The following is a 16,668-nucleotide window of genomic DNA, read 5'->3' on the forward strand; positions in this document are numbered from 1 at the left end:
TGACCTTTGGAACTCAATCAAGGTCATGGAGGCTGGGATCTTGCCTACAAGAAATGGGGGACAAATGGGCCTCTATGCCTGGGAGCCCCATGGGGCCTCACTCAGTTTCATTCCACCCTTTTCTTTGATACTTCTCAATCTTGAGGACTGATATTGGACAAGAAAGGGAACAATCATTTTGGATAGAGATGTTAATCATAAATGGAGGAACTCTCTGTTTTAGGGGGACTTGGTTTTAATCCCCACTTTGGTTTTTATCTTTCCCCAAATCTTTCAGGGAACTGGGCAATGACTGTTCTGACTACTTCCTGCTGATATGGGGGCATAGCCCTGCCTAATTTGGGGGGAATAGATACCGAATTAAAAATATTTTAGTTCCACATCCTGGATCCAAGTCTTATATGATTAAGATCTCAATTCCTTGGTCCGGTTAGAGGTAAGAGGAGTGACAATTGGAACTTTAGTAGACAGAATGGATCTCGTTTCCTTAGGAATTCAGGAGAATAAGTCTGAAGGCCAGTTTGGAACTGGTACTTAGGAGAGATTTGTTGTAGCCAGTTGTTTCCCAACCATTCCTTGTATGGGGAAAACCCATCAAGGCAATCCTGAAGACCTGGAAATAGGAAGCTGACCACATATCTAGCAGTTAGAATTATCAAAAGAGTCAGCATATGAATCTGTAGGTAGAAGGTATGAGAAAGGCTAAGAAAACAGAAATTTCATTCCGCTTGTCAGAACAAATACTTAAAGTTTCCCAAAGGGGAGATGTGCTCTTCTCAGGAGTCTGCTTGTTGGCTGTAGGCAGGCTTGGCTGGTCAGTCTCTGGTAATCTTACTCTGGTGTGATGTACCCATGGTTCTTTCTTCAACTCTTATTAGACAAGTGTTTAAACTTTGGATCATCCCTCCATGCTCTAAACTTTTATAATATCCATCACATTCTTGTTTACATTGTTTTCTGGGAGAATTCCTTAGCTTAATCTTTGAAATTACTAATTTATTAATAGATGGCAGTATTTATTCTGCTATTCAGCCAATCTCTTGAGTTTGCTTCAAAGATTATAATTTGTCTTTCTTTTTTTTTTTTTTTTTTTTTGCGGTACGCGGCCCTCTCACTATTGTGCCCTCTCCCGTTGTGGAGCACAGGCCCTGGACACACAGGCTCAGTGGCCATGGCTCATGGGCCCAGCCGCTCTGCGGCATGTGGGATCTTCCCGGACCAGGGCACGAACCCACGTCCCCTGCATCGGCAGGCGGACTCTCAACCACTGCGCCACCAGGGAAGCCCTATAATTTTTCATTTTTAAGATCTCTAACTGGTTCTTTTACATAATGACTTTTTCATATTTCATATATATGATACCTTCTCTTGTTCTATTTGTTTATTCTATTAATTGTATCCTCAAGTGTTAACACTCCTATTTGTTAAGTTTGGTATTTTATCAGGGTGTTTGTTGAGTCTGTGTTTATGCTTCTTTCAGATTCCCTCCTATTTTTATATGGATGCTACTGTATATTGCAGTTACTTTCAGTTATTACAGGGGAGAGGTAAGTTATTCAGCAGCTGGGCAGTATGTGCCAGTGGCTCATCTTCTGGGTAAGTGGGATTACCTCTCCCCCCAGGATATAATTAGGCTCTCATCGGACTTCCCTGTCTTTTGGACCTAAGCACTTGTATTTCTTACTGCACCCTCAGAAGCAAAAGTCTACTGCTTATATCTTGTCCCAAGTAAGGGAATGAATGGATGGATGGAGAAAACTACTGTCATGGATGCTCTCTAAGTCTAGTGATCAGCAAACTCATCTTCTAGACACTATTCGTTATGTACATTGCTCTGCATTTGAAGTCTTCTAGACCCACTTCCCACTTATGCAAGTCTTCTTATGTATAATTACAGAGTTGTGTTTACTTCCATTAATTCATTCCTTTTTGCTTTCTATATTTAAAGGGCTTCTGAACAAATTTGTTCTACCAATAAAATTTTCTTGTTTTCTGGAGTGATTAAGATTTTCTTAATTTTTCTGTAATTTAATAATCAGGGGCTTCCCTGGTGGTGCAGTGGTTGAGAGTCTGCCTGCCGATGCAGGGGACATGGGTTCGTGCCCTGGTCCGGGAGGATCCCACATGCCATGGAGAGGCTGGGCCCGTGAGCCATGGCTGCTGGGCCTGCGCGTCCGGAGCCTGTGCTCCGCAGTGGGAGAGGCCACAGCAGTGAGAGGTCCACGTACCACACACACACAAAAAAAATCAGTATTTGAATTTCTTCTGTATTTTTATTATATATCTTCTTCATGTTTATTTGTTTACTTCTGTTTTCTTAGTAAAATTTGCCAGTATTTTATGTTCCATATTGTTGATTTCAAATAATCAACTTCTATGATTATTAATTTATTGATTTTTCTGTTTTCCAATTATACTGATTTCCTTAAATTTTTTCTTAATACCTTGTTCATTTATTTTCATTGTTTTCATTTAATAATACAAATATTGAAATTAATAATTTCCCTCATTTATCAGTTTTAGCTATATCTCAAGTTTTGATTTCTAAGGTTATTAAATTATTTTCTAAATTAAAAATGATAATTTGACTATTAGGTCAAAGATGAAATGGGAGGGCTTTGTAATTTCTAATTACTAAGATTTCAAAAAAGTTTTCTTTTTTGTAAGTCACAGCAAATATCTCAGCATATATCATTAATTCTGATTAAGTTTATGCTCATCTATATATCAAGTTATGAAGTCATCTCTGTGCTAATTATTGTGGTCAGAGTGATGAGAAATAAGACAATCTGGCTCAACGTAAAGTATTTGATGGATAATGGGGGACGGGTGGTACACAAAAGACTGTTTACATGAATGGGGAAAGAGGAGAATGGATTCTGAATGGCAACCAAAAATATCCAGTGAAGTAGACATCGATTTTCCTTTTTTATTTTATTAAGAATGTCATAACAGCTGCAACATTATCTTAGCAAACACTACTAATGATACAGAAGTTAATAACAAAAATAACAGTCATGTTTGCCTTTTAACTCAGTTTTAAAACTCATTTTCTCCTCATACCATCCATATGAAATAATTAGGATTTATATTATTGCTCTTATGTTGCAAATATGAAAACTGAGGCTTATAAAAATGAAATAACTTCTCCAATGATCTACACTTATTTTCACAGGAACTATTTCTAGGGCTAGCCAAGAGAGCATACTTTCCAACTGCAAATTCAAGTAAACACCCTTTGTCTTCTTCACCTATATTCCAACAAGTTTTTCTCATTTTAAAATTGCCATATAATTTTTGGTTACAATTACCCCATTTTGAATTGCTACCAAAAAACCTATCATTTTCACTATATGATTACTTTTTCTTAGGGGTAAATTATATATAGCCTTAACCTCATAATTCTGGTTAAGCTGATGTGGGTAAATAATATGATGTTCTTTCCAATAGCATATTTGAAAATGCCATCACAGTGTTTATAGCTTTTCTTTTTCTAGGTTTAATGGTTTAAAATTTTATTATTTTTTAAACCAATTTATGTAGGTTGCATTTATATTTATTAAAATAGTGCTTCCTATAATCTCACAATTTGGTAACAGTATTCAGTCTTTTACATTATGACTCCCTAGTTTTCTACTGTTTAGTAGGGTCAAGAATTTTTTCAGTTGAAACTTTCAAGCAAGATACATGCTTGGTTTCTAATACTTTGATGTTACAGTGATAGGGCAATTTTCATTAAGGAATAGTTGTTTTAACTCTATTTTTTAGGCCTTAATTTTATTCCCTGCACTTACATACATTGTGATTTATAGTAGTTAGAATTTACAATAGCTTGACAGACCATGTTTTGCATTTGGCATAAAAGCGCAAATCATTCATTACAAAGATTCATGATTTGATGCTCATGTTTTAGCTTAACACCATGACCAGAATCATTTAGTTCTCTATTTCCATTTCTAGCCAAACTCAAAATAGAAAAGACTAAATCAATGCCTTGGATATAATTCCTACTTTATCATACAATTCCTGATCATATGGGACTGTCTCCTTCCTCTGAGAAACATCAGAATGTATTTCATTTTATCTGACTCAGAATATTGATATTAGGAGTATCACAAACTTATAAAATCCCTAATAATATGGAAGAAGTTGGGAATATGGGGCTGAGTTTTAATCTTGAAAAATGACTTATACTAAATTTTAAAATTTTATTAGAAGAGATGTCTATTTCTTAACCTTTATATATGTAAAAAGAACAACGTGATATAGTAGAAAGATCTCTGGCTTTGGGTTTGGAAGGTTCTAGATCTATCTAGTATGGGCTCTCACATGAGGTAGCTGTGAACATTGAGCTGGATACTTGGTTTCTCTGAGTTTGTTTTCTCATGTATGTATGGTAATAATATTTGTTTGATCTTAAAGGGTAGTTGAGAGACTCAAATGAGATCACACATATGGAAGGAAACTGCCAAATGCAGTGCAACGTGGTGGCTGTATTAGCTTTGTGTACACATCTGTGCTTCAGGCCTGAACGTAAACAACAATGCTCCACCAGCCCATATAGGAAGTGAGAAAGGGGTGAAAACCTAAAGGAAGGGCCCCTTTATTTTAAAACATTCTTAATTTGGATTGGTCAACACACGTCCTATTCTGTACTGCAGAGGACAGCATCATCATGGCTATATCAGGATCATATCTGGTATTGTCCCTCTTGCTTCCATGGAATGATATTTTAGAAATTCTCAAGTGCTTGCTCATGACTCTGACACGCTATCAAATTGTAGTGCATCTTCCTGATATTTTAATTATGATTGTTACAAATACAATGTAATTCTTACACTGATTTTTGAAGCATTTAAAATATTTTTCATCTCTGACTTTATTCTTATATTTGTAACTACTTTTGATAAGCATATCAATTATTTTAGTCAAATTGTTATCATTCAAACGATTCATTCAGATTAATTATCTTAGTAACTTCATTGTGGAAACATTTATGTAACACTTAAGATATAGATAACTTCTGCGTACTGAGAGTAATACTAAATCAAATAAGGTAGAGTCTTCAGGCAACTTTATATTTAAGTTAGAACAATGGAGATCCACACAACTAACTCTAATAAAATGTGATTAGAGCTAAAAGTAGTGATATAAATAGAGTGATAAATAGAGCTCTAGCTTTGACTGGACACCAATGTACAGTATTTTAAAATTTGGTGGCCAAAGGTAGGGTGCAAAGACCTGACATTTAAACGCATCAAGTAATTCTTCTATTTATCTAGAGCAGAGTCCACAAACTGTTGTTTGTAGGCTAGATTTGTCTTGCATATGTTTTTGTGGTTTTTTTTTTTTGGCTCACAGAATATTTTAAAAATTTGAACCAACACAAAAACATTAGGAGATCTCATACAAAAGTCCAAATTTCCCAGTTTCTCCTGAAATTTTATAAAGATTTGGCATTAGTCCTTAACTAATGTCTATAACATTAGTCCTGCTTTTGTACATGATGAAAGTAGATGGAGATGAATAGAAAATGCCTACCTTGAATTGTCCAAGTGCTCTCAGTTTCACCACTAGCTGTGCCACTTCACACACCCCTCTGCTTGTCATTTCTGAAACACCCACGCTGGCTCCCATCTCATGGCCTGTGCATTTGCTGGTCTCTAGTCTGGAATCTTCTCTCTGTCCCTTCCCCCCACCGCCCCCCCACCCCCCTGCCCTGCCATGTACCTGTTAGCTCAGTTCCTCAATTCATTCAGGCCTCTGGTTAAAGGTCACCTCATTATAGAGGCTTTCCCTGACCTCCCTCCCTAAAAGGACACTCTTATCTTATCACTGTCCCTTTATCCCACTTAACTATTCTTTGAGACACTTACAGCCGTATGGCATATTTTATATTTTTTATGTGTTTACTTGTTTATTAAATATGCCCCTCTAATGGAACATATGCTTTTTGAGAGCTGGGCCTTTGTTTTGTTTACCATGGTTTTCCCACCACCTATCACAGTGCATGGCACAGACAGCCAATAAATACGTGTTGAGTGAATGCTGTTGAATGAATCTGTTGAATGTATACACACGTGTATAATGTACATTACATCTAACATGTACAAAAATGTTAAAATCTGCAATATATATTATAATGACCTGAGAAACTGTTCTCAGGGTCTGACTACCTGCATAGTAAGTGAAGAACCTTGTTTGATCATGGGTGCTACAAATTCAAGAGGCTGCGGAATGCACATGATTTGGAACATACAGTTCATTTGGATCAAGCTGAAATTCTGAGCATTTTGTGGTTTTTCCTTAACACCTGATATATAACTCTCCTACCAGCATATTGTGCAGTTTTATTTCAGGTCATGTGAAAACCACAAAGTTATGGAAGCATGGGGGTGGGAAAGGGTTGTAGAAAATAACACATCTTATGGCTTTTTGTTTCTGAATTCTCATACTTCTTGTAGAGCTCTGCATTGGAAACAAAAATTTGTCAGGACTATCAGGGGAAAGAACTGAAGAAACGTTTGACAGGATAGATGAGAAGGAAATGGGGGAGGGAACATTTGAGTCCAGATAAGTTTTACCACAATGTAAAAATAAGCTCCCATAATCCCCTGTCCTCATTGTGCCCCCAGCAAATGACACAAACATGGAAAGATTTATGTAATTCAGTGGGTCTCACACTGTTAGGAAGAAATATTGGAACCAGGGAGTGAATGTCACCGGGAAACCCTTACCATGAACTTGGCTTTTCGCCAGCCTGACTCTGTGGTATGTGTGTGTTCCCCAAACAATTAAGAAGGATTTCACTTTGTTCCTTGGCAGGTCTGCCTCATTCCTATGCATTGCCACCTTCTATTCTTTATTCTTTTCTTACAACTCAAAGGAAAAGTATACACTCCCTGTTCAAGATTTCTTCCCCATCTATGACTTAATGGCTCCCCAAATGTGCTTTACTCTCTGTTTTATAATATAATTTTAAGGCATTCTCATTTATCCAGAGAGTGTTTATTGAGGGCCCACTAGTTCTAGGCGCTAGGGATACACAGTAGAATAACAGATAAAGCTTTCTGAACACTTTTTATGATCTGAGTGAGCTCCATGGGGAATTTTACAGATACTGGTTAAAAAATCCATCAAAGAAGGATGTTGAGAAAAAGTAAACAAAAGATGTTCCTTTCCTGCAAAAGATAGACACTTAATCCTGGTGTTCTGTGGAAAACCTTACTGTAAGATGTATAGGGAGGTATGTATGCCAATGGTTCTTTATCAAAATAACTACAAATTCTAACACCTGAGAAGAATGTCTCAGAAGAAGCCAGGAGCAGATGTTTTGAGACATATGCATAAACAGCACACAGGAACGTGCTTATGTATTTTATTAGCATTTCTTCTTCAGGCTGAGATGCCTAACCTAGAGATATAGGAAGAGTACGCCAACACTGTATAGAAAGTTCTCAACCTCTCTTGATGCCTAAAGATAGAAATATAAACATTAATTTGGAGACCAACTGAGTAGGTGGCCCCCTGGGTATGATGGGTATCTTTTTTGGGGGATGTTTTAATCAGCAAATTATTGAGATGACATCATATATTGTTTTTAGCTGAATTCTGTGGCAGAAAGTGTGTAAGAGAAACCACAGTCCTGTAGGAAAGTTAACGTCATTCAATATTTCCCATACTCTTTTAAACCAAGATTGGAACAGCAGTTTCCGTAGCAGAAATACTTGGTTTTGGGAAGAGTTTTTTTTTGCTCCTCCATTGGCTCCATAAGTGGACCCTGTTGGGGTTTTTCATGAGTTGTGAATGTGGAAGTATAAAATGCACTCCTAGGCTGTGCTACCCATTTGGAGGGGGGAGGGTAGAAAAGTTCCTGGGAGCACAGCGGTGAGGTAGCCCTTTCTGCTTGCTCAGCTGAGGCAACTGAGCCTTTAGAGAAAAGGAAGTTCTGATATTTGATTTTCTGACTAACTCTTTTACTAAGAAAACTCTTACTTCTCATGCTTGGGAGTTGAAAATATTTCTAAGTCTGTTTACCTTCATTAGGAAATACTGTTTACAAACTGTAAAGGAGCCTTTGGTCAAGGTTGAGGATCTCGCACCCTTGGGTGCCTACAGTGGAGATCATAACTGTGGTCTAAATGTAGAGGAGAGGACATTCCATAGATGTTGGATTTTGGACAAAATCTCTAATGAAGACTTGTGTGTTGCCTTTCTGAGAGCTAATAATTAATACTCTGGGTAGCTGAGCCCCTCAGATAAAGGCATTTTGAGAAGAAAGAGGCTCTCGGGAAGTTATTTCTAAGTTATGTAACTAGTAAGTGACAAGGGAATGATTCAAACACAAAGCCTTAAAGATAAACAAAACAATCCCATTTTATAAATAACTAAGTGGGACCCAGAGAAGTAGGTGAATCGCTCAAAACCAGAGAACAGGTTAAAAGCAGAGACAGGCCAGGCCTCTGTCTACCAGGCTGACCTTCCTATCACACCATACATCTGGCTGTATGCACAGCCCATCAGGGTCTCAAGAGCAGACCTGGGACGTAGAGAATCCCTACCATACCAGCTACAGCACAAACAGAACCTGGTCACTCTTTGGGGAAAGGCTTTTTGCTTCTCGCTATCATTTATCTGCCCTCCCCCTATATGTCCAGAGTCTAGCAGGTTCTTTACTTTTGTGATCCTCACAACAACACTATGAGATGGTATTATCATTATGTTCACTTTACAGATGGGTAAACTAAGTCCCAGTTCCATTAAGGAACTTGCTCAGGGATGCATAGGTAGAAAGAGACTGAGTTGGGGTCCAAAATTTGGTCAATGGGACTTGAACCTATCCTCTTTCCACAACACACAGTGTCTTTCACTGTTGCTCTGGGGATGAGGGGAGAAGGTGCCTTGAGCAAACATCTCCTCCTGCCCAACCCCAGAGATAACTGCCATGCTTGGCCAGGTGCCTGGCACCTGTGAGCTTGGAGCCAGCTGCAGCTAGACTTTGCAGGCATCAGAGCCTGGGCTGAGTGGGCATGTCACTCCCAACTGTGTGAATGAATGTTTGATTTGCCTTAGCTCACCACTGGGTGGGGTCCACTTTGGGCAGAACACTTAGTGGCTGAATAAACACTCAGAGCATCTTGGAAAGGCTGCATGGGCTGGTGGTTTGACACTGATTTGGGCTGTTTGGAGAGGCGCCACTTAAAGCCAGCTTTGACCACTGGTACACTCTTGAGAGACCTTGCCTTCTTAGCCTCTCACTGTCCTCGTTTCCTTGGAGGTCAACTGAGGACAAACAAATCCTATTATTTCTGCTGAGTTTCTCTTCTCCAGTCTGAGGACAGAGGCAGGAGACGCCTCTGAAATGCTGGACAAAGTAAACTAAAAGCCGCCAAAATGGAAGAGGCTGCTTTAGAACCTTACACCTGGGAGGGTGATAAAGACACACAACCCAGGGCACAGATGGAGGAAATTCTTTGTTTGTTATCTTCTCAGAGGCCCTTGGAGCTGCCCTGTGAGGAGAGCTGTTTCCTTTTATCACAAGGACTCGGTTAGAGGCTTTGCAGAGCCTGTGCTGTTGGTTCCTTCCCTGGCTCTGACTTGGATATTAGAAGGGCGTGATTGCTATGACCATGAGCCTGAGAAAGGTGCAAAAGAATGGGAGTTCGTATGTGACTGTGAATGCTGCTGCATTAATGCTGGAGACACATGGACAGGAAGAGTGCTCTCAATGGTCCAAAACAGCCAATTACATGGAGGAAGTGGGGAAGCTCTGCTGTGAATTACTCAAACTTCAAGCTAGAGTTTGAACACTGGGGACTAATTCATAGTGTTTTCCTATAGTCCATATAAAGATCTAATCTATGCACTTAACAAAAACTCACAGGAGATCCCAAAACTAACCTAGAAAAACATCTTCGATATAGTAAATGTTCTTTGAGTATGTAAAATTGGTTTTCCCTTGACTGATTGAAATGAGGCATTTGGAGATTCAAGATGGTTGGTGAGATAATAAAATGCCATTGTGTCTTCAAAGAAGTAATGAGCAAGAATCAAGGAGGATAAAACCATCTGTGATGGGTATTATAGAAACTTCTGCTAAAAATATCCCAAAGGAGAGCCATCTCTGGAGCTTGAGAAGCATCGTTGACTTTTAAAATAGTCTCTTTTTCTAGTCCCTGTTGATCTTTACCCAAATAAAATAATCATACTTGAGTAAATTATTTCTCACACTGTGTCTCACAGAGAACACTGAAATTACTGTGGAGCTGAAAAATTAGTGACAGACATAAGGGACGTGTTACTCTAAGTAGCCTGGAAAGGTGCCTAAACAGTTTAGTGACTTGGTGTGATTAATGAGCGTGTGTGAGTCAACAGTGGAGGTGGGACCTCTGAGTTCAGTTTCCTTTCCTTCATGCTAATGAGCAAGGAATGGGGACTAGCTTAGATTTAGGAAGTTGATTTAGGGTCTGGATAATTGAGTCATGATAATGTAGCCATAAATAAGAGTTTTGCCACCTTCAACCAAGTGCCAAGTTAGGCCTTTTTTATTGAGTGACTATTTGGTGGGGATAAGGGAAAATAGCATTAAAATAAATGCTGAAGACTTCTTGAAGAATAAAAAACAGATATTTAAGGGGAAAACAGCTACCTCTTCCTTATCTTTCAAGGGTTCAACTTGAATAACTATAAATAACCATTCTCCCTGCCAGGAGGCCTCCCTTAACTTGTCTAAAAAGTTAGTCCCTGATCTTATAATTGCATAGCTCCTTGGACTTTTCACAATTGTAAATCTATAGTCACTTGTGTAATTATTTGTTCAGTATCTTTCTGGAGACAAGGGACTGTGTCCATTGTCTTCACCTCCATATTTCTAGCTCCCATCCCTGTATCTGGCACATAGTAGAAATTTAATAATATATGTAGAATGAATGAGTGAATGAATAGCTCCTTCAAAACTACTACTAAAATTTGTTGTTATAATCTCATTCTTTACACATTAAGATTGTTTGAAGCATTCACAGAGATATTGGTCTGATCAATTCAATATCTTTCAAAGGCTAAAAGTTCTCTAGATGAGCTACTGAAACTAAGGATACATTTTTCCAAAATAAATTCTGGATTTCCCACTGATAGTATCTATTCGTAGCTGTTTTACAGCGCTGAGCAACTCAGCTGCATTGGGTTCATATTTCTGGAGGGGAATCCCCATATCAAAATGAGATTCCTCTTCTCTCACTTGTCAACAAGCCTTCATATTTCCTCATATGAATCAAGATTTATGAAAATACTATTGGGGAGGATTATCAGAGTTATGGAAGCCAAAGAATGATGTTCACTGGGTCTGTCTTACAGGTAATGACTAACGAGTCTTCACTGCAGTTCAAGTTGTAAGCCATTTCCATGGCCCTGACTTCCAGTAAGCAAAGATCTTGGTTCTTAATGTGGTACCAAACCTATAGAGCAAAAAGTTTTCTTGGAATCTCTCAGACTGCTTTTTTTTTTTTACCCCTACTGATTTAGGAAGAAATTTCCAGAATAAATTTCAAAGAACCATAAGTAAACAAAGAAGAAAGTTATAAAATTGATGAACTGAGGAAAAATGTGCTTTCCCTCCCTGCTGTCCTTCAGGACATTGATAACAAGGTTTTGAAGGCAAGTTGTTAAATCAGGTGAAGGTGCGAACTTTGACCTATCATATCTTCTCTGAGTCTAACTTTGTGTTTTCTCAAAAAGCATTTCTAAGTTCACAGAGCCAATATGGGTGAGAGGAAGATGCTTAGGACTGCACAAAGTGCCCTTTGGAAGCATACGCCTTGCATAGCCTCTATGGAGGGCAGTATTCATCCCACGTGGACTCTAGTGAAGCGTTTTTCCACACCTGAGATGACAACAGAATGTTGCTGTGAAAACAAGTTGATATTTTTCACTTCTGTTTCTATCTGGTTGACTTTGAAACATCACTTTTCCAGTCAGAAAGCTGTTCACTCCACAGTTGTGGATGTGTGCACATCCCTTCCACACAGCAGTGAAATGCTTCACGGTTGATATAATGAAGTGAGGAATGATACAGTAGACTAGCACGGCGACTAGTCCCAGGTCCTAGTTCCGGTTTTGACACTATTTCACCTTAGGCTTCCTATTCTCTGAGTTTTGGGCAAATATCTTGTTAAGCCTTAGTTTACTTATCTGGGAAAATGGGTAAACTGAATAGATCATCTGGTTTGATCTTTAGAAGCCTTGTGTTGTGTGAGTCTGCAATGGTCAGGCGAGTGGATGATCAGGTTCTTACAGACCATGGCTAAAGATACTAGGTCACCCATGTCAAGGCCTGGCAATTTTAGCTGTTTCATCGGGGCATTTCATACACTCTCTCTCACTCTGTTCTCAATCTTACTCTACATCAATAAGAAATACAAAGAAGGAAAATACTGGGGCGCAAGAATGCATATAGTTTGCTTACATTTGCCTTTTATAGCCTGCACTAGTAGGTCTCAAATAGTACTGCTTTATACCATTTAGACAATTTAAACACTTTTCAGCAATTTTGATAATTCTAGACATGTCACTATTTAAGCACCTTTTCCACTATCCAACCAAAGGTTTTTTTCCTTAGCTTGACACTTCTGCTAGACTTCTAAAAAAGTACTCATTTGAACACAACAGTTTCTAAATTACAATGTTGACTTTACTAACAATATGATAATAACAAATAGTTATAGAATGTTTTGCAGTTCATTTTGTCCTTAGAACACATCCCATTAGAGGTGTTCAAAAAAAATTACTGTTTCTCTCTAAGTTTGAAAGACAGTAGGCAAGCATGAATGTTGTATTGATGAAGAGGGAGCAGATCTTTAGTCACCAGTATCTCTCACTTTGGAAATACCCACTTTGTTTTTTTGCAACAATTTTTATTCATTTGAAAAGCAAAATTCAAATTTGGCTGAGCCCCAAGGTGGTGCTTCTAAAAACTCAGAATTTGATCTTGCTTGGCAGATTTACAATTTAAAGAGAGAGAAAGAAAGCTATTCAGCTACAGAGGTGGATGTGTGCAGATCCCTCCTTTCATACAGAAAGCAGAGAAGGCTGCTTCACAGAGAGCAGAGAGGGCCATACTTGCCCCTACAGCAGTCCCACTCTTAGACCTAAGGAAGCACTTGAGCCTTTCTCCTCCAAGGGCTTCCGAGAATATCACTCCTCAATGACAAGTGGCCTTACCAATAGTGTCCTCTCTTGCAGTGTCCACCTGATGTACTGACAACCTACTCTCCCAGGTCAGCCTTAAGCTGCCCAGGGTAAAAGAACAACATGTCTTGTGTGAATGGGACCACTCTTAACACTCTGCCCACAGGCTCTTCTTATCTTCCCTGTTGGTAGTAGTGTGTGAAAGGCAGGGTATAGCCAACATTGAAAAAGTTCATATTGCAGGAATGCAGAGGTTCCAGGCTAAAGAATACAGGAGAAGACATGGTTAGAAGATGTGTTGTTCTATGTTTATTTTATGAAATTCTAAACAGTAAATTTCATATGACCAGAAAACAAAGTGTTGTCCACATTAGCCTACGTATTCTGGGTAAGACTTGTATCTGTGCTCATCATCCATGAGCCAATAACAACCTTGGAGGAAGTCTTTGGAAACCAGGATGCACATGGCTATGATGTAACCAGCATCAAATAAATGCAGGGGCAAGAGCTGTAATGTTTCAGTACATACAGGCTCTGAAGAGCCATGGTTTTGCAAGTAATAGCAATATGGCTATTTTTTGTCTCCTGGTGGAAGACGTGAAATTAGCAGTGTCGGCATAATTGGCAATATAAACCCTAAAAAGATAGTTCCTGGACTTGAACAGGAAGAGGTGACACCTAGATACTATGTGAGCTAATTGGACAACAAACAAGTATGTAAGTAACTCTTCCCTACCCATTACTCCATATCTTTATTGATAAATTACTATATCTCATATGGATCTATGATTTTATAATTTTTTAATTGAGGTTAAATTCATATAACATAAAATTAACTTCTAAAGTGTACAATTCAGTGGCATTTAGTACTTTCACGTGTTGTACAACCATCACCTCTATCTAAATCTAGAATAGTTTTATGACACCAAAAGGAAACACTGTAACTACTAAACAGTCACTCCTCTTTCCTCTCTTTCCCCAACCCTGAGCAACCCTTAATCTGCTTTCTACCACTCTGGATTTCCCTATTCTCTATATTTCATATAAATGGAATCGTATGATATGTGGCCTTTTATGTCTAATCTAGAAAGAATTCATAGAGATGGTGATTGTCAAAGCAGTGATTTGAATGTGGGAAGAAGCAGGACTTTGCCATGAAGGCAGAGAAGGCAGAGGAGTGGCCAAAGTTGCTAGAATAGGGCAGAGAGATGAAGATAGGGCTTGTAGTGGGAAGAATTCATTTGTGGAAGGCCTCAATGACTGTAACTAGAGTTTGACAGTTGCAGAAGGCAACTGGGAACGCTTGTAGGATCATTAGAAGGGGGACAGGTGATTTTCACTGCTGTTTGCAGGAGTGAGTGCTGAAGTCAGGAAAGTTGTGATACAGGCTATGACCTAGCGCTATGCCAAAAAGGTTGAAAATAAAGAGGCAGAAGACAGGAATAAATAAGGTTGCCTCAAGGTATGTGGTTATAACTCTTTACTAGTTCTCTACTTAACTTAAAGTTTCTGCTAATTCAAGAAAGAATTGAGTATTCTAAGAATCCGTTAAAAAAAAAAAACATTCTAAGTGCATGGATGACTCAAGAAACTCTCTATGCCTATAAAAGGTATCTGCTTATTCATAATTAACTACTCTCCAGAGTCTCTAATATTCAACAATTCCACACTTTCCTTCATTCAGATTTTCATTTATTCAACAAATATTTATTGAGCATGTACTTAAGATCGTACAGAGGAGATTCAAGAACCAAAGGTGTGTTTGGACTAGATTAGTGGTTTTCAACAGGGACAGTACCTCTATGGTGGGTTTTGGTACTTTGGGTGTATTTTTGGTTGTTGCAGTGATTGGAATGAACCAGTGGCTCATGATGGAGGTCAGGGATGTTAAGTGGCCTGGCTGTTCCCAGAACAGCCCTGCACAATTAAGAATGATCCATATCTACACACTTTCCTAATAGCTCAGACATTCAAGTAGGTGGAAACTCTGTTGATAATTATCCAACCAAAATCTAACTCAATATATATAATTTTCCAAACTTAGAACTTAAACTAACATATATATACACACACAAAAATACTTCTTCCTAGTTTGAAGAAGTATGAGACTTTCGAAGAATGGTCCTACTGTGTATATTGAAGGAAGATAGTGCTTTGTTTCATTCAGCACTTCACCAAGTATTGTTCACTATTTTGGAAAATGGCATCACCAGTGGTAATACTGAACCTTGTGTTTGAGTCTTCATCAATCAGTCTGATTTTCTAACTGCCATGTTTGTAATAATTCTACATATAGTTATGTTGAAGGATAATATTTTCCACTTTGATTTGAACATTTTTATTTATTTATTTTAACATCTTTATTGGAGTATAATTGCTTAACAATGTTTTGTTAGTTTCTGCTGTATAACAAAGTGAATCAGCTATATGTATACATATATCCCCATTTCCCCTCCCTCTTGCATCTCCCTCCCACCCTCCCTATGCCATCCCTCTAGGTGGTCACAAAGCACCGAGCTGATCTCCCTGTGCAATGCAGCTGCTTCTCACTAGCTAGCTATTTTACATTTGGTAGTGTATGTATGTCAGTGCTACTCTCTCACTTCATCCCAGCTTACTCTTCCCTCTCCCTGAATCCTTAAGTCCATTCTCTACGTCTGCATCTTTATTCCTGTCCTGCCCCTAGGTTCTTCAGAACCATTTTTTTTTTTAGATTCCACATATATGTGTTAGCATATGGTATTTTTCTCTGATTTACTTCACTCTGTATGACAGATTCTAGGTCCATCCACCTCACTACAAATAACTCAATTTCATTTCTTTTTATGGCTGAGTAATATTCCATTGTATATATGTGCCACATCTTTAACCATTCATCTGTCAATGGACACTTAGGTTGCTTCCATGTGCTGGCTATTGTAAATAGTGCTGCAATGACCATTGTGGTACATGTATCTTTTTGAATTATGGTTTTCTCAGGGTATATGCCCAGTAGTGGGATTGCAGGGTTATATGGTAGTTCAATTTTTAGTTTTTTAAGGAACCTCCATACTGTTCTCCATAGTGGCTGTATCAATTTACATTCCCACCAACAGTGCAAGTGGGTTCCCTTTTCTCCACACCCTCTCTAGCATTTATTGTCTGTAGATTTTTTGATGATGGCCATTCTGACTGGTGTGAGGGGATACCTCACTGTAGTTTTGATTTGCATTTCTCTAATGATTAATGATGTTGAGCATCCTTTCATGTGTTTGTTGGCAATCTGTATATCTTCTTTGGAGTAATGTCTATTTAGGTCTTCTGCCCATTTTTGGATTGGGTTGTTTGTTTTTTTGATATTGAGCTGCATGAGCTGCTTGTAAATTTTGGAGATTAACCCTTTGTCAGTTGATTCATTTGCAAATATTTTCTCCCATTCTGTCTTTTCATCTTGTTTATGGTTTCCTTTGCTGTGCAAAAGCATTTAAGTTTCATTAGTTCCCATGT

This window comes from Monodon monoceros, unplaced genomic scaffold (genome assembly GCF_005190385.1).
Source record: "Monodon monoceros isolate NGI ecotype Baffin Bay Population unplaced genomic scaffold, NGI_Narwhal_1 Super_Scaffold_8, whole genome shotgun sequence".
NCBI classification, from domain to species: Eukaryota; Metazoa; Chordata; class Mammalia; order Artiodactyla; family Monodontidae; genus Monodon; species Monodon monoceros.